The sequence below is a fragment of the Anser brachyrhynchus genome (genome assembly GCF_964034855.1).
Source record: "Anser brachyrhynchus genome assembly, chromosome: 2".
Taxonomy (NCBI): domain Eukaryota; kingdom Metazoa; phylum Chordata; class Aves; order Anseriformes; family Anatidae; genus Anser; species Anser brachyrhynchus.
This window is the reverse complement of record NC_137695.1, coordinates 57,861,372-57,880,333: the sequence shown is the minus strand read 5'-3', so window position 1 is coordinate 57,880,333 and position 18,962 is coordinate 57,861,372. Positions and strand designations below refer to the sequence as shown.

Below are 18,962 nucleotides of genomic sequence, written 5' to 3'. Positions count from 1 at the left end.
CCCCTCGCTACAAGAAGGACATGGAGGTGCTCGAGCGAGTCCAGAGAAGGGCAACGAAGCTGGTGAGGGGTCCGGAGAACAAGTCTTATGAGGGGCGGCTGAGGGAGCTGGGGTTGTTCAGTCTGGAAAAGAGAAGGCTCAGGGGCGACCTTATCACACTACAGGTACCTTAAAGGAGGCTGTAGCGAGGTGGGGGTGGTCTATTCTCCCACGTGCCTGGTGACAGGACGAGGGGGAATGGGCTAAAGTTGCGCCAGGGGAGGTTTAGGTCAGATATTAGGAAGAACTTCTTTACTGAAAGGGTTGTTGGGCATTGGAATGGGCTGCCCAGGGAAGTGGTTGAGTTACCATCCCTGGAGGTCTTTAAAAGACGTTTAGATGTTGAGCTTAGTGATATGGTTTAGTGGAGGACTTGTTAGTGTTAGGTCAGAGGTTGGACTAGGTGACCTTGGAGGTCTCTTGCAACCTAGATGATTCTGTGATTGTGTGATTCTCCAGATTGAAGAAAAGGAAGTAGTGACAAGATTCTTTGGTAACCTCCAAAAAGAAAAAGCTTTGTGTGGCTGCCTAGGCTGGACTCCAGGGACTGTAGGAGAGCTAACAGCATGTCTAGAGGATCTGCTCTCAACACTAGTTTTCCACCACTAATTTTGGATAAAGAAATGTCTTCAAATATTCAGTTGTAGTTGAACTGTTTAAGAAAAACTTTTTTCTTTTTTTTCTAGGAACAGTAGTAACATCATAATATACAAAATAAATGGTCAAAGCAGTTGCAGAAATTGTCAAATCTGCTATAATGATAGTTCCAATACTAGTACAGAAAGTTTTATAATTTAGTATGACATTTGTATCACAGTGGACTTAACATCATAAGTGATAGGAATGTTTTGCTATTATTAGAAGACTTTACAGGCACACGCTTGGAACCAGTGTCTAACAAGCATTTCAATAGCATGCAGCAAGTGAAGATATTTTGACAACTCTTCTTGCTTAAATATAATAAGCGAAAAGTAAGAGGATGCATTCTTTTTCTCAAAATATCATCAGTATCATCAGTAGGAGTTTGAAACAGCTTTCTGTATTCTGTCTCGCTCAGATTTTACTTGAGTTGCATAGTCTTGAAAAGCCTTGAAAAAACTAATGATATGGATGTAGTTTCATTACATCTTTATCAGAATTTCACCTGCTGGAAACAATTCTATCTTGTCAGTCTCTTGGGGACTCCTTGAGAAAAGTTTCAGCATACCTTGCAAATGTTAAAAGTATCTACCATCATTTACCCCTCTTATTTCCAATACTTGCAAGGAAAAAGTAAAGTGTAGAATAAAGATAGTTATAGCACACTTACACTGCAGCTGCGTATTATGTTGGTAGGGTAAATGATCCTTAACTAAACTGTGCAGTCATAACTAGGCTGCTACTGCTACTTGAACTTGCTGATTTAAAACTAGCTCATTTATCTGTATGACCAAATAATTTCTGCAACTGGATCACAGAGTCACAATTAGTCCTAGAATTCACACACAATACTTGCCGTTGCTTTCTGTGAAGGTGTGGCAAAACAAACATAGCCTCATAGTATTGAATATTTTATATTGGATTATTTTTGAATATTTTATGTACGTCGTTTTGAAAAAGTTACAGAGTAAGATTTTCTCTTAAGATTTTGGCTTAAAAGATGGTTGATCTGAATTGTGATTGGTTGACTAGTATTGTAAGAACAAAAGAATTTATCATAAAGGAATATTTCTTTCTTTGAGAATGCCAAATGCCTTTTTTTTTTTTTGTAGATATGATAGAGCAAAAATGTGAGATGCAAAATTGCTCAGTAAATACTCATTAGTTTGACATGCTTTTTGTTTTGAGAATGGTTTGGATGGAATAACGCTTTAAAGATAGGACTGAAACCTTCTGTTGGTTATTATTAAATCAAAATAATGAATTTGTAACTCTTGGTATTACTTAAAATATTCAGTCTCAGATGAAAAACTGTAAAGTCCAGTAACTGTGTCAATGACATTGCTTAAATGATGCTCGCAATCGCCATTTTATTTTTATAATTGTTCCTTGTACTACAATGGAGATACCATATATTTCAAATCATTACAGTTCTGTCTTCTTGCAAGCCAGGAAACAAGGCTTGGGAATTCTTTAAATAGTTTAAAATATCTTGTTCATGCTATTATGGAAATCTGTTTTTTGCAGTGATAGTATTTAGACCAAGAAGGGAGGTAACGAGACAAAAAAGCTCATGATATTTTAACTATATAGGATTTAATTTTTAAATGGATTTAGATCAAAGGATTTAAGTCAAAGCATTTAGTTATTTTCATTGGATGAGTTATACTAGCAGAATACTATTGTATAAGACTGATTTGGACTGGTTTATATAATGTCATCTATTTCTAGCTGTAGACAGTTCCAAAATGATCTTTGATCGCTACTGTGTGGCACATTGAGCAGTAGGATTGAAATGTGTGTGTTTATTTAAAGTGTAAAAACAGTCATCTCTTTCACAAACTCACTTATTTTTTTAATGTTTAAAATTTGAGTTATTAAACATAATCTCTGCTATACTGCACCTATTTAACAGTTTCTACACCAGAAAAAAAAAAAAAAAACTTTCATTACTGGTAAAATCTGAAGAAAAAAAAAAAAAGAAAGAAAAGAAAGTTAGTCTTCTCTTTGAGGATAAGTAAAATAGGAAAATGTTATAGTCCATAGTTTTGAGATGAAGAGATAAAACTATAACAAAGAGGCACATAAACTGAAATGTTCTTATTGGTTCTTCAACTTCTGAAAATCATTTGCTTGGGATGAGTTTGTGTCATAATTTCCTCTCATAGATGCAGATATGAAAGAAAAGAGCACAGAAACCACACAAAGAACAAGCTCACCAGTTTCTTAGAGATCACCAACTGATTTGTTCCATGCAAATATATCCATACTTTTTTATTTATACTGGAAATAAAACATTACTACTTGCTGAAAGAGGCAAAAGGGATGGACTGAAACTGTATTAAACTCCAGATGGAGGGTGTCAGGCAATATTCCTGAGACGTGTCATTTCCCTTCTGCAATTCTGAGTTTTCCTCAGGAAAACTGGGTTTTGCGGATCAACATGAGCTAAAATGGCAGACAGGTGTTATTTTGCCTAGAAGGCACAGCATTGTTCTTATTTTTTATTTTTGTGTTGTGCATCCTAGGATGGAGTTGATCTCAGAGGTAGGGGAGGTCTTCCTTAGGTGGGTGGCTGGTGTCACTGCAGGGAGGCTGAAGGGCTGAGTATACTGATAGTGAGGGGAGTGGCATGCAGCTTGCTGTGGTGTGGAAAGTCATTGAGGTATTTGGAAGCAAGCGTGAAAGCAACTTAGACTGATGACTGCTTGTTGAGGCTACAGGATGAAAGTCCCACTTAGTTCCTATTTTTCTGTTTAAGAGGCTGAAGTTCAATTTTATTTGTGTTACATTTGTCTTTCAGTTGTACTGGAGAGCTCACTATGCAGGAAGACTTAGGTAGACCCTTCTTGGGGCTCTGAATCATTCAAGGTGCATTTAAGAGTCTCCAGCAGCAGCATCTGGTCATGGCTAAAACTGTCAGCCAGGTCTGGAGCAACTCTTGCTTAACCTGAGCCCCTGGCCCTGCTAGGAACAGCCCTGCAAAGTGACATGGGTAGAAGGTGCCTTTTAGTAGGGCAAAGAGGGCAGCCGGGCTCCACAGCCCCTGCTGTGCTGAGAAAAGGGGAGAAGAAAACCTGCCACCAACCTCCTCCCTTCATCTCTGCTGGAATATCGTTTCACCAGCAGCAGCCACCACCCTCCTAACACAGAAATCTTCCTCAGAGGACTGGAAGAGGAAGGCCCTTGTAGGCCTTCTGTTTTGGGCACCTGAGGCCTGAGGCTGGCTGCAGGCCAGGACACATGGGGTTCAGTAATTTTGACAGAGCACGGCTAAGAATTTAAACAGTGTTCAATTTGCAGCTAATTTATAGGTAACATTTAGATTTTATGTAAACTTCAGACATTTTTTTTCAAGAAAGTTTTTGGGGTTTAGTATGTATTCGTGTCTTCAGGCTGAAGAGTTAATTGAAGACGGTTATTCATACTACCAACTGGAAGTCCCCAAGTTAGCTACTAATCATCCCAGCCAAGCTCATACACAGGGTAGTTCAGAGTAGTATTTTAAGTTAAATGTGCCAAGAACCTGTCTTGCTCTCCAGGGTGATTAGTCACTCAAAACTCATGTTGCAGACTGTACGTTCAGTGTAGTAGAAAGATTAAACCAGGTAAAGCTCAATTCCCTTTTCTGGAGGAAGCATTATTTTCTTCAGGGGAAAAAATAATAATAATCAAAAACTAATAATTCATCAGTGTAATTAAAACAAGGGTTATAGCTATGGTGAACATGTATGGAATTATTTTTATTTATCTATTCATTTTCACATCCTTGTCACTGGTTTAACATAATTTCATGTGTTTCTTGTAGTAGGGTTTTCTGCAAAGCAATTTCTTCAACAGTAAGAAAAGTTTGAAGCCACTGTTCCAAATTGGAGGAGCCTGACTCCAAAAGCTCTCTAATTAAGGCATGTATTTATTATTCATTTCTGGCTTACACTAATTTGTGGCAAATATAATATATGATCTTGTCTTTCATACAGAATGAAAAGCTTATGTTAAATGAGGCTTCCTAGTGTCGTTTACAGAAAAGAAATACCGCTTCTTCCTGACTAGTGACAAAATTCAAAATTCATTATTAAAATACTTGTTTCATACAGAACAAAATTTTACAGAAATGTAGAGTTTGAGGGGAGAAGAAAAACTTAATGAGCTGTTCAAAACTGGAGGAAAAAATAATTTCTCTATTTGAGTTGCTATAGTAATTATTAAACTTGTCAAAAGGAGAATTCACTTTTTCATATTACTACACGCCAATAGTAATCACATGCATATAGTAGACATATTCTGTTTCTTTGTTTTAATTATTGTTTTAATTGAAATTATTTAGAGCTGTTTGAAATACTTTCCACTTTCCAGATCATATTATCTCCTAGTTATGCATACAAGATATATTGAGATGTTAAGAAATTATATAAAATAACACAATATAAAATAATGATGTAAGAAAACATATCGTAAGAGGCGGATCTGACCTTAATGAAGATGCAGCCCATGGAAAGCACACACAGGAGGAGGCTCCTGGAAGAAACTATGGCCCATGGAGAGGAGCCCATGCTGGAGCAGGTCTTCTGGTAGGCACTGTGGCCCATGGGAACCCGTGCTGGAGCAGTCTGTTCCCAAAGGACTGTACCCCGTGGAACAGACCGATGCTGAAGCAGTTTGTGAAGGTCTGTGTCCTGTGGGAAGGACTCCATCCTAGAGCAGGGGAGAAGTGTGAAGAGAAAGGAGATAATTATGAAATGCAGAGATGATTACAAACTGATTGCAACCCCCGTTCCCCATGTGCCATGCCAAAGATAGGAAGTAGAGGAGTCCAGGGTGAAGTTGAGCCTGGGAAGAAGGGGGATGGTGGTTGTAGTTTTGTTTGTGTTTCTTACTATCCTGCTCTAATTTGCACTAAATTAATTTTTGAAAGTTCAAGGCTGTTTTGTCTGTGACTCTAATTGGTGAGCGATCTCACTGTCCCTATCTTGTCACGAGATTTTCATCTTATTTTCTCCCTCTGTCTTGTTGAGGATGGGAGATGAGAGTGGTTTGATTGGGCATGTGGCACCCAAACAAGGTCAAACCACCACAATGGAATATGTATGTAAATCAGTGTCAAAAGCATATTTTGCTTGGAGAAGTTTTTCAATAGAATTTTAATCAAAATTCAAAACATAATAAATTGTGGGATCAAAATATAGAGCATTTTCATGAAAATATTTGAACAATCTCGATTCCCTTCTGAAAAAGCAATTGCTTGAAAACACTTATGAGAAAAATGAAGAGTAATTTTCTACTGAGGACAGAGATGTTCTTTGTTTAGTGCTATAAGAAAAACATCTTCTACGTAGATTTATTTTATTTTTTTAATGTTGTTGTTACAATTTTATTCATCTTCACTTTCTCTGGTCTCCCAGCTGAGAAAAACTGTGCATACCTTCTTTTGAAGCCTTTCAGTAATTTACTGTAATCAGACTGCAAACTAGTAAGACACAATGGAATATTGTGCCTAAAAGGTACAAAGAGAAGATGTTGAACCTCACTGGCAATAATCATCACAATATGTTGACCCATATTTCTTAAAAATAAAAATAAATAAAAATATAACAATAAAAAAAAGAAATAAACAACTTTGACTCTTTTTTATTCAAGACTGTTTAATTCAGTTTTGTGTAGTTGTGGATGTGTGGTATGATTCCTAGCTGGGCCACATAAAACAATCACAGCTTAACCTTTAAGGATATAGCAAGACCATCCAGCACAGAGGATTTCAAGAGGTTAGAGTTTGAATTGTTGTTCACTGCCTTTGTGCACAGTCTTTTACACACCACTTAGTGCATCAGATGACAGGGAAATAAGGAAGGACAGCAGGAAAGAATAAGATGTAAAAGGAAAAATAGACTGGGTATCTTTTGGTATCCAGCCCACTGTACATGAAGAATATCTGGATTGATTATTTATGAATAGCTGACATAAAGGTAGGCAGCTTCTGCTAAAAGGAAGAAACACACCCCAACAACAACGTTTACATTTTATAGGCGTAAGTTCCATACATCAGTATAGCTGGACTTCAGTTTTCAGGAATCACACCCAAGAACTGAAGCAAGTTTTTACCACTTACTTTGTTATGGACATGTTTTCATACAAGGTGGATGGGGTTTCAACTGATGAGAGATGCTTATATGTAGCTTTGATTTTTAGAGGGGAACAAGCCTGAGGACTGAAGCAGGTCAGCCAGCACTGCGCAGAGCCTGGAGTTCATTCCTTGTTATTTTCAGTTCCATTTTATAGTCAGACTTTGGCTCCTTTCTCCTCACCATCCTCTCCCCAATCCAGCTCAAATATTTACTTTTTTCTTAATTTTATTTTTTTTTCTGTTGACTTTGGAATGCTTCATACTTTGTGTTGCTCTTTAATTTTGAATTAATTCAAACATAACTTCTCTAACATATACTAAGAACCAGGAGGCTATGTGTCACTGACAGTACAGATTCTATACTTGGAAAAATCTTAATAGTGGCTTGACCTTGGCTGTCTGCCAGACACCTAAGCAGTCACTTTCACTCCCCTTCCTCAACATAATGGGCAAGAAAATTGAATAAAAAACTCATATGGTCAGATAAACACAGGGATATCACTTGCAGGCAAAACAGATTCAAGTTGTGGAAAAGTAATTTAAGTTATTGCCAGTTAAAATAGATCTGGACAGGGAGAAACAAACTCAAAACCTAAAACATCACTTTTGCCTCTTTCTTCCCCAGGCTTCCCCAGCTCTCCCCCCCCACCCCTTCCCTCCTTGGACTCCTACCTTCCCCAGGTTCCCAAGCGGTGCAGGGGTTGGGGAGCAGGGCTGCGGTCACCCCCAGCAGCTCCGCTGTGCCGCCCCTGCCTCCTCACACCTCTCCCCTGCTCCAGACTGGGCTCTCCAGGGGCTGCAGGTCAATCTCTGCTGGGCGCCTGGAGCACCTCCTCCCCTGGCTGCTCGCAGGGCTGCTTCTCGCACTCCTTTCCTCACTGCCAGGCAGCGTTTGGCCCTTGCTGAGCTCCGCTCTCCCCGAGGAGCCCACCCGTGGCCGAGGGGCTCGGCCGGGCCCTGTGGTGGGGCCGCTGGAGCCGACATGGGGCAGCCCCGGCTTTGCCTCATGGAGCGGCCCGGCAGGCCCCTAGTGCTGCCTGAGTGCCTGCACCCAGTACCACTTACTTAATTATGAGGTAACTATAACATCCCTTGAGCACATTATGAGTTTTATCCACAGGCTAGCAGCGTACTTATTATTATTATTATATATATATTTTTAATCACAGTAGGATTATGACCTACACACTGGGACAATAGACAGTTTCTGAAAATTCTTCAAAAGAACCCCCAGCACAGATCTGTAGGAAGAAGGGATTGTTAGACCACGTAGCATTTTTGAATAAATTATTGTTCTTATTTTCTTGTTATATTTGCTCTTTCTTTCATACGTTAACACCCTATAACAATAAGAAGAAAACAAATACAATGGTGAAAACTACAGAGTTTAAGGTCAGACTTTTATGAAAAATGTCCACAAGGCCATGTCTTCCGATTTTATTTATTTATTTATTTATTTATTTTGAAACATACTGTTTTGTTGTTTTCTTCCTATAGCAAGCACACCTCCTTCTCTTAACCCCAAGTTGCTCGTGGGCAGCTTTGTTTTGCCTGTCCCTACTCCAGCTCCATGGGCTTGGAGTCACCCAGTAATTGGCTGCAGCAAATTTGTTAGGTAAGAAGTGACGAAACTGGGAGACTGCAACTATGGGAAGGTGAAACGTGAAGAGAAGATTGGGACTTTGGGAAATGAGGGTGGGACAGTGTTTTAGTGGATGTGTACAGGATGGGCTTCTAAAAATGGGTGTTAGCATGGCAGAGCACAATCTTGGTGGTCATAGGTATACATATGTAAAATTTATGCATCAAACCTAAAATCTTTCAAGAAATTTCTTATGTCAAAATAATCTGGCAGTAAATATCAGAACATGGCTTAAAGTTAAACTAACAGAATCTCAAATTGCAACAAAGGCACCCTTTGGTAGTGACACTCTCCTTTTTACAGACAGAAAGCATACTCGCAACACAGATATCACCCAAGTAAAGTAACACAAATATAAGACTAATTAAATACACTTCATTAGATGTAATTGGCGGGTTGCAGAGACAGTACTCAGTGCATTAGAGATCATGATCTTCAAAAGTGTACATAGTCCTGGCTACAAGCTGTGGAGGAGACAGCGTGAGTGTAAAATAACAATAACCTGCAATTTCTTATAGTTGTTCCCCCACGTCCCCAACTCCCAATAAGAAGGCTCAGTCAATAATTAAAATAAGCAATTCGTATTTGACTTAAGATATAAAGATCTAAAATCATCTGCTTTTTCACTTGGTGTTGCTTTAGCATTCAAATTTAAGCACAAATGGAAGCATAAACACGCTGTCTTGGAAAGATGCTTTTACTAGTAAGGCATTTAACATGCAAATTTGTAAAATAAATTTATCTTACAAATGGCATTGCACAAAGATTACAATTACATCTTCTGTAGCCAGAAAGAAATGTGGAAAAGATAAGTTTTTTCAAAAATAACCTTAATTCAAGGAGAAACAGGCAGAAATTATAACAGTCTGATCATAGAAGCTTGCACTTTCAACTGGTACATAGAATTGCTAACTAGTGCAGGCTACTGTGCTCTTTATTACTATGAAGACAGACCTGACTGAAGCTGGATGATAGGTACATTTAATGAGGCACAGAATTTCCCATGAGAAAGTACAAGGATGGATCTGGAGGAGGTGGTTGTAGGAGTTTTTAAACTTAATTTGCCTAATTCTGCACTGTTTTCACTTCTGACTTGAGCTTCTTCTTTGTATAAAGCCCTATCAGTTCCAAATTCTTCCCTCGCCTGCAGTGGATTTCCATTTTACACATCACTGCAACCTATATGAGTATCTACATTATTTATAATGGCAGTAGTATGATGGGCCCTGTGTGTGTATAAGCCTTCACTGTGACAAGCAGTCCACTTCAGTCATATGGATATGAGTAATTTGCAGATGGACCCTGTGCTACAGACACATATTGGAACAGCTTTTGAAGAAATGCAGTTTGTGAGAAGCCCAGAAAGGATAACTTCAGGAAGAACAGCATCCTGTGAGCAGAACCCCACAGTGGAGCAGGGGAAAAATGACCATGAAGGAGCAGTAGCTGATGAAGCATTAGGGACTGACCTCAACCCCCATTCCTGGTTCTTCTGCGCTGCCCCGCGGGAGGACACAGAAAAGGATGGATGGTGTGGGGGAAGCTGTTTGTAGTTTGCTTTTAGTTTCTCACTGCTCTTGTCTGCTAATGATAGGCAGTACAATACATTAATCTCCCTACACTGAGTCTGTTTTGCCCTTGACGGTAATTGTTGAGTGATCTCCCTGTCCTTATCTCAAGACTTGATACCTTTTAAATTGTATTTTTGTTCCACTGTTCCTTTGGGAAGGGAGAGTTAGAGAGAGGTGTGGTGGTTTAGGCAGCCATCACTTTGAAACCACCACAAATATAGGTGAAATCGACAGTTACATCTCTTAAATGTTTCTTTTCAGAGGCTCAGTTGATTCAGTATTCTCTGAGTTAAAGAAAAAGTCATCTGCCTGTCTCTGCTTGTAGTTCATATCATTTTGTGGGGTCATATTTCATACTTGGAAAGCACAACGTTGTAGCAGTCAGCTATAATTTCTTCTGAGAACACTTAGAGAAAGAATAATACTGTTTTTTAATAATTCACTGGTGTAGTTTGATAGCATATTTTTTCTTCTGAGGAAGTAACTAGGTTTAGCTCTCATTTTGATTATCCTTACTTCCATTTAGGAAGCTACTGGACAAGAAAAGGGCCTCAGCTCAACTTCTGGATTATCACTAGTGTCCACTGAGAGACACAAGTGTAGAGGAAAGAGAAGAGACATTCTGCTCTTTCTGCTTCCACTTTTTTAATGTTCTGTATTAACTTTATGTTATTAATGTTCTGTATTAACTTTTTTGACTCTGTGGTTGTCTTGGAAGGAAATGTTTTTAGAACTCACAATGAACGTAATATGGTTCATATGTCCTCTTCATTGTTCATGTGTTATCTAATATCTCATCAGATGTAGTCTTGACTTTTCCCATTTCTTCTTAGAGAACACCATTCTCCTATGTGGAATATAATCTTAAAACCATCATTTTGCATTGCTGTGCTTGCATGCTACTGGCTTTACTTCCAGTTACTGTTGACTGCATTTTTTTAATATGCTTGTATGAAGGACACCTTATAAGCATAAATTATGTTAAATTACATAATAAAAAAAACTATTACTGTGAATATATTTCAAGGTTGTCATAATGTGTCCATTTGAAAAAGAAGCTAGTTCAGTACCATGTTAAGTGTGATCATTTAAAATGTAATATACCTGAATTGGTTTAATTCTGTGCATATAATGGGGTATTTTGAACTTTGTATCAAGGTCATTTTTGCAGACTACCAATAGCTGACACTACTGCAGTGAGCCAAACTAATAAAACATAATTTATGTTGGCTTTAACTTAACTTGATGAGTAATTTTCTTAAAGAATACTGCTACACCTGCTAAACTTCATTACTTATAAAAATACTGTAAGCCATTGCTTTGTCTTTTGGTATACCTTCTGTTCTGTGGTTGTATGTTGTACTATTGCTCTTTATTGTAAGAGGATGAAGGTGAAACTAGTCTGAAACATCACTGAGCCCAGTTCTAGTCCTATAACACTCCTGTGTGATATATAGAGACTTAGAGCTACCTAAGGCTAGGTGAATGACAGTTACGGCATTTATTTATTTATTTATTTATTGTTTGAAGCACAGAGAATAATGCTTTTCCAACTGAAAAGCAGCCCACCATCAGGAACAAACAGAATTAGGCTGAATACTTAACACGTTGAAGTCTGATTTCGTAAGGTAATAAGTTGTGTACAGTCATTTGATCTATCCAGTATGAAGTTAGGAGATCAAAAATACAAATCCTTCAGATATCAAGCTGTGTTACAAGCTTGTTCACACAACTTATTTACAATACATGAATGCCTGAAATGGAGTCTGCTGTCCACTTATCTTTTTATACTGCAGATAACAAAAACCCACAGAACATCTTGTCTGTTGAAGGACATTATGGTTATTAGCTATAAAATTAATAAACCCATTAAATGGATACATCCAGGGAAAGTTATATTCATACATTCATACCTGCAATAAAGATTTGAGTGCATAATAATTACAATAAAATCAGGCCTCCAGGCTATTCTAGGCACTACTACATATAATCAAATCACAGAGAGCAATGCAATTACATGTTCTAAAAAGAGTAATACAGTACGAAAAATAATAGAGCAATCTGTTTGTAAACCCCAAATCAAAAGTAGGTGTTTCCAGTGATATTCTGCACTACTGTGCTTTCCATCTGAAGTGTTCAAAGTACTTGATGTTATTTAATGTGAAACTCTTTTGCAGGTGAGAAAAATGAGACTTCAGACTACCCTGACTTTATCAAATAACTAAGCTTCTTATTTTGTGGTTTCCTTCTTAAAAAGAAAACCACAATGTCTTCCTTATATCATTTGTAACACCATTATTTTCTATATATTTCTTATGCACCAATAACATCCCTGTCTTAAACATATATATTTGCAGTTTGAGGTTTTGAATCACAAAGTATAATGTTCATCTCATTATGCTCCCACATTCTTGGTGTGGGACAATTTGTGAAAGATGAGTCTTCAGCATGAAAAATTAATTTCTTTATTTTTTTGTCTTGGTCTGTATGAAATGGTCTTCCTAGGCTCAATTAGTTCTGCATATATAGATATTTGTACAGACTGATAGAATTTTAGAACAGAAAATTCATGTGAAACAAGTAAATCATTTACCTTGTCTTTTTGGAAAAAAAAAAAAAAAAAGTAATTGTATTTTCAATACCTTCTGAACCAAAGGTTCAGAACTGAAGTTTGGAATTGAACATTGGGTTCAAGAGGTCTTAAAGGAGAAAAAAAAATATATATATATATATGATGTTTAAACAACATCAAGGGGATGAGGATCTTTCCTTGGAGAAGGTGAAAGATAAAGTGAACAGGATGTTCCCCAAACCTTCAAAGTGATATGAACTGTTATGGTTGGTTTAAGTGAAAAGATATAAACACTTCCTCTCAAGCACTGAAGTACTGAAAGCAGTTATTGTTTGTGGCTGTTCCCATCAGTTCCCAAGCTAAAGTGTGTTATGTTTTTTTCTGCTTCTGAATACTCAGTGGGAGTGAATTCCAACAAAGGCAGCGTCTGCAAATTTTGGCTAACAACCTGAGGTTTGTTATGAACATCTCCATGTGAATTACTGTGAAATATTGGAATACCTATACTTTAAGGAATCTCTTTGTCATTTTCTTCAGATTAGCAAATCACTTTCCTTAAGCATCATAATGACTTGGTGACTATGAAGATTTTTCTATTTTCTACAGCATTTGATAGTTCTGATATTGCTGAAGAGTCTAGAATCTCCAAAATCTCTGTACTGGACTAACAAATCTGAGAAAAAAAAAATATATATATGTCCTATCTGGGTATCTTTTTCTTCACTGCAGTCTCTTCCTAATCTGGGGTGCTATGCTTGTATATCCAATTCCCATTTAAGTCTTCTCTAAATGTCATGCACACATTATTGCCATTGCTCAGTTTTTGCTACTAAGTTATCTTACATGAAAATCAATGAAAACGTGAAGATAATTCAAACCTTCTTTTGCAGCCCTTTAAGAAACCTGCATCCTGTTTTGTAAGCAGTGCCTGCCCTCTCTTGTGATTGCTTTCATTCCTGCTGCTAGCTTTTAGGCAGCACTTGGATTTACTGTGATAAATCTGTCCAGTAACCAAGACTTGTCTGAGGAAACCTGGTGTAGAATACTTACAGCTTCATGATCACCATACTATCTGTCAGAAGAAGAAGAAAATCAAACTAGTAATTCAGGAGAGCAGAAATACATTTGGGAACTCTTGCCTGGCACTTGCTTGTCACACACGGAGTTTCCCTACAGCAGACATATTCAGTGAGGAACTTAAAAGCTGGAAAGAGGCTTTGCTGCATTCAGTGATCTGAACTCCTGCTGTCCCTGGATTCTGCAAGGAGATCATAATTTAAGAAAAAGAAAGCACCCCAGCTTCCAAAATACATGTATTTTTAGCAATAGTGTGGTGGGTGAATGTGTTTTGTTTTCTTTTCTTTTCTTTTTTAGCTTGCATCCTCTAGATGGAGTAAACATTTACAGGTTTTACTTGCATTGGATGTTGTCGTGTAGCTAAGCAATTGGTATAGATTTTAGAAGGATGATAGATTTGGCAGTTGTTCAACATTCATATTCCCATTGCGGTCTTTTTATTTTATTTTATTTTATTTTATTTTATTTTATTTTATTTTATTTTATTTTATTTTAATTTATTTTAATTTATTTTTTTTTTAATAGTGTGTGAGCCAGCAGCAGAAAGAAGCTAGAGCTGGAACTACACCAGCTGTGCAGCACAGTGGACTCTATACTGCAAAAGGTTGAAGGATTTTATAGTGGTTTATCCACAGAATTTCAGAGAAGTTGCTGAGAATGTCACATTGTCATAGCCAACATGGGTTCAGGAGGGGAAAGTCCTGTTTAACTAATTTAATTTCCTTTTATGCCAAGGTTACCCATCTAGTTGACAAAGGGCAGCCAGTTGATGTAATCTTTTAGATTTCAGCAAAGCTTTTGATACTGTCTGTCACAGTATCCTTCTTGACAGAACGTCTGGCATACAACTAGAGAAATATTTAATATGATGGATGAATAATTGGCTGATGGGTCAGGTTCAAAGGGTTATAATAAATGGGGTTGCATCAGGCCAGTGGCCAGTCATTAACAGTGTTCTTCAGGGCTCTATTCTGGGGCCAGTTCTCTTCAATGATTTTATAGATGATCTGAATGTAGGACTCTAATGTATGCCAAGTAAGTTTGCAGATGATACTAAATTAGGAGGAGCTGTTGATTCCCTTGAGGATGGAGAGGCCTTGCAGAGAGATCTTAACAAATTAGAGAGTTGGGCAATCAACAGCTGCATGAAATTGAACAAGAGCAAGTGCCGGATTCTGCACCTGCAACGGGGTAACCCTGGCTATATGTACAGAATAGGGGACAAAAGGCTGGAGAGCAGTCCTGAGAAAATAAATTTGTGGTTTTTGGTCAATGGCAAGATTAATATGAGTCAACAGTGTGTTCTGGAAGCCAAAAGGGCCAACCTTTATTCTGAGGTGCATCAAGTACAGCATTGCTGACTGATCAAGGGAAGTGATTGTCCCAGTGATTGTGTTCAGGAAAGAGGAGTTTTCCTTTCACTGACTGGCTATATTTGTGCTCTTAGATTATAAAGCAAAACAGAAATTTAATTAAGAGTTCGATTTCCATCTATGTAATCTCTTATTGTGTTGCTTTTAATGTTTTCTGAGCATGTTATTGATACTTATAGAATGTCTAACTGAGATTTTATATTCCCCTTATTTCTGTATTAGAAATAAAATTTTACTAAGTTAACAATCACCAAAATATTCATTTTGTAAGATTCATGAATCTTAAAAGAAATTATCATTTTAATTTAGTCTGACTTTATGCATAGGGAATAATGTTTTCATCTGATAAAATTCATCTAATATATACTATAATAAATCCATAATTTGTTGAAAATAGAGTCTATTCTTCACATAAATGCTTAATTATTTTATTTTTAAATCTCTTGTTGAATGAGATCAGTTGCGTTAACTGCTGTTGCACTGAATTCCTTTCAGCACCTTTCAGCTGCTGTCTCATTCTGCACTTCTTACTACTGGCTTAAATCATTCTTTGCTTTCATCATCATTTTTTTCCATGTGGTTTATGTAAAGGATCTGTAAAGGTTTATCAAAACTATACTGATAATGCTGTGCTTTTAACTCAATACTTTACTATTTTTGTCTATAAATATGCTTCATAGTAATACATTTCATGAATGAAAAAATCTTCAGACAGCAATTTCCAGAGAGAAGGGGGATTTTACACGGAGTTTTTATATGTTTTCTCTCTTAAACTTGTAAAGTTTAATATAAAATACACTTTTTATAGATACCATGTTTTTTTCTTGGTACTAAAGCAACAGATTTGTCTAGCAGTAGATCAAAAAAGAGCTATCAGTACTGCTACATTCACTGCAGTTCTGCTAAGATTTTACCTGGTTCTTTGTGTTGTGAATTTTACATTTTTAGTTTGCGTGATTCTTTTACGTACTGGGCTTCAAAAGCAGTAGGTGAAGTACAGTGTCAGGGAAATTACTCTGTCCTGAAGTATAGTTAACCTGCATGGCCGTGTTCACACAGTGATTTCCAATGCCCTTATTATTTCTCATTTGCTACACTTTTTCCAAAGATACTTTTTACTGTTACTTGTGTAGCTCTGACATTTAGCATTCTAAGAACTGTTGTCTTTCTTTGTGATTTTCCTTATACGTATGCTTCACCTGAGAGTTGCATTGGTAAATATTGTAATAACATTTTTGATGTTCTTAGAGCTCTTCAGACGAAACCTGCTGTGTTATTTTATAAATATTGCTGTAAATGCTTTGTAACAGCTTTCTTCATTGTTCTGTTTTAATTCCTTTGTTTTTCTCTCCTTGAATATCAAATGAAGAAAGTTTCACTGAGTTAAATATTTGTGAGAGCGGTTGTTTTGATTGTGATCTCTTCTGAATGTTTCAGGTCTGCAATAGCTTTTATGAAACTAGGGAGCAAAAATTGCTTAGAACCGTGAAACATATGAATGGTACTAGAAACTTGTTTTATGAATGATGACATTTCACAATGACATTTCTCAGCTGACCCACAGAAATATTGGGAGAACAAAACAAAACAAAACACATAAATATGGAAAATGATATGAGATCTTTATTTATCCAGTTTTAGTTGTTGTTTTAAAGAAATTGACTCTACAATGAAATGTGAAAATTATTTGAAGTAGCATCTGTTAATAATACCACTTGTTAGCAATAAGTGAGTGCTGTTTGGCAAAGCACATGCACAAGATGTGTGTTCATAGAAAAGCTTCTCTGAGTTGTGAGATTAAAAGTTTACTAAAAATATTTTTCACTCTCTATCAATCTTTTATCAGAACTTTGTTATGCTATCATAACAAAAAATACAGTTTTTTAAATAGTCAAATGTCTAGGAACTGCAGTTCATTGAAAGTGAAGACAACCTGACTTTCTAAGTCAGTTTGGCCCTTTAACCCAACCTTTCACTTTTAATGCTAATACAGGTGTCACATTAACTTCTGTGAAAGAAAAATAAGGTTTTTATTTCACTCGTTTATTGGGGATTTTATTGTGGCTTTTTTTGCCAGACATACAGGCCAACAAAGAGCTAATGTGTTTGTATATTTCTATGTATTGTGTGATATCCAAGATGATGAGTTAATTTGCGAAAAGAGACCAGTGTCTCTGCCATCCACACCAGATCTGAAAGGTAGTTTACAGACACCTTTTTTAGCTTGATGATGAAAAAGGAATTGTCAGACAATGTAACTTTATAACAACATCATTCTACAGAAGCAAGGAGAAGAGTCATTCTTGCACTTTTTATCAGACTTGCTCAAATACTTTGAATGCATTCATAACAGGGAACTTGGAAATGTTTTTTTCATAAGTTGCCAAAGACAGTGCAGCCAAGCAGAATCAGAATCTACTTTATTAGTATATATAGCCCAAACTCTTTGCAATTATTTGATGCTTTTATCCTCAACATCTAAAAGGAAATTGAAAATATTTTCTTTTACATTTTGCCTTATATACAAGAAGATTGTATACAACCTTACTTTACATAGAAGTAAACAGAAACACAAAGGGATGTAAAAGTGAGACTTTCAAGAAGCATATTATTCATGTATTAATAAAATTTATTACAGTGGCTCATAGGAAGCCACAGAGAAGTGATTGCAGGACAGAAAACTGGGCAAATAGTTGTTTCATTTAAAGAGGAAATAGTAGCTCTTTGGGTACTTCATTCAGAGTCCAGGAAAGGCATTTTCTGACTAAATTAAGAAATAGAAACAAATTAAGTTTGTATAAGGAGAATTTAGGATAGGAAAATGGCGTGATTGGACAGTTGAGGAAATAAAATATACAGATTACAGAAGTTATGATGTGTCAGTAGAGAACCTATATAGGTCAAGATCCCCATTTCAAAGATTGTTCAAAACTCTTTAAACTTAATGTACAGTTTATTCATTTACTTACGTGCTTATTTTTCTTGCAAATGCTTTTATTAAAATAAGCAATTTGTTCTAAAAACAAAAAGTATGTTTGGTCAATGGGTACTATTGGTATTTTTTAGTAAAGAACAGAATTGCATTTCAGTCTGCCAAGAAAATTTTGGTTGATGAGCGAAGAAACTACAGAGATTGTATCCAAGAGAGGGAGAATCCTGAGACTGCATCCTAAGCTACACAACAATTTGAAGCAAATATTTGTATGTAGGATCAATTTCAAATAACGAGAAAAGTCAGAGCTAAGAGATAGACAAGAATGCTAGATGTGTGGCTGACAGAAGAACTTCAGTTTTCTCCCTGGAAGCATTTGATCTTTCGTTTTAATTTGTCCAATTTATATTTGATATTCCATTTTAATTCCAAGTAGGTCATAAAACCTCTTAATATGATGGTGCTGGAACAATAGCAGAGGTGATATTTAATAGAATGGACACTCACATATATATATTTCTTTATTATGATCTTGCAGGGAGGGTTGTTAGTTAGCTTTTAGAATAAGGTATCTTCAGTCAAGTCATTATTTTTGTTCTCTCTGTTATTGGAGGTGGAACCTCTAACTTCAGGATACGTATACCTAAAAATAAATCTGCAATGTGTATTGCACTATGTGTATTAAGCACATTTACATTTTCTTTAGACATTGTAAAGTAATAGAAAGTATAGCTTTCCTGTTTTTTTCAGTGCTCTTCAGTGGTTTATATGTATATATATTAAGCCAGTGTTCTGTATTTTGAAGCCTGAATTCTGCCATGATATTTTGCTATGATTAATTCCAAAGGAATTCAGAGGGACTAATTTAGAAGGATTGAATTAATTGTAAGAATATCAGAACTATCTAATTAATGTCTCACTTATGTGTACTTCCAGCCTTTATACTATTTGCTTATATCTCCTAGAAGACTTCTGAGAATGCAAAGAATCTGGCTT

The 18,962-nt window shown here is 36.6% G+C and overlaps 1 protein-coding gene and 1 long non-coding RNA gene across 4 annotated transcripts in view; one reads left to right on the top strand and one right to left on the bottom strand.

Annotated features, from left to right (window-relative positions):
- Positions 1-7,776, bottom strand: part of LOC308190832 — a 44,825-nt gene extending 37,049 nt beyond the window's left edge. The window contains exons 1-2 of the long non-coding RNA XR_013947513.1: positions 7,472-7,776; positions 5,151-5,373 (exon numbers count right to left, since the gene is read on the bottom strand). This is a non-coding gene — a long non-coding RNA (uncharacterized lncRNA). The remainder of the gene's footprint in view (positions 1-5,150; positions 5,374-7,471) is intronic.
- The window catches only part of CNTNAP2 (contactin associated protein 2), a 1,160,459-nt gene that overhangs the window by 174,677 nt on the left and 966,820 nt on the right, over positions 1-18,962 (top strand). The gene's annotated exons all lie outside the window — the stretch shown is intronic.